The sequence below is a fragment of the Penaeus monodon genome, chromosome 28, assembly GCF_015228065.2.
Source record: "Penaeus monodon isolate SGIC_2016 chromosome 28, NSTDA_Pmon_1, whole genome shotgun sequence".
Lineage (NCBI taxonomy): Eukaryota > Metazoa > Arthropoda > Malacostraca > Decapoda > Penaeidae > Penaeus > Penaeus monodon.
The window spans coordinates 29992998-29993260 of NC_051413.1; positions in this window are offsets into that span (position 1 = coordinate 29992998).

Genomic DNA, 263 nt, shown 5'->3' on the forward strand with positions numbered 1-263 from the left:
CTCCAACAGTAATTTACGCAATCATCGTTACAAACCAACACAGATAATCAGCGACATCAAAAGAAATGTACGTTAATCCATATTTTTTTTATTTTTTTTATGTTGATTGAATTGACATCCCTTTAAAGGTTTCGAAAGCCGATTGAATCCCTTCTCGGGCGGGTTGTGCGATTGGAACGAAAGGTTAGGGTAACACTGACAATAATCTATTGACTCTTTAAAAAATATCATGATAATAATTTTAAAAATTATACGACAACAGA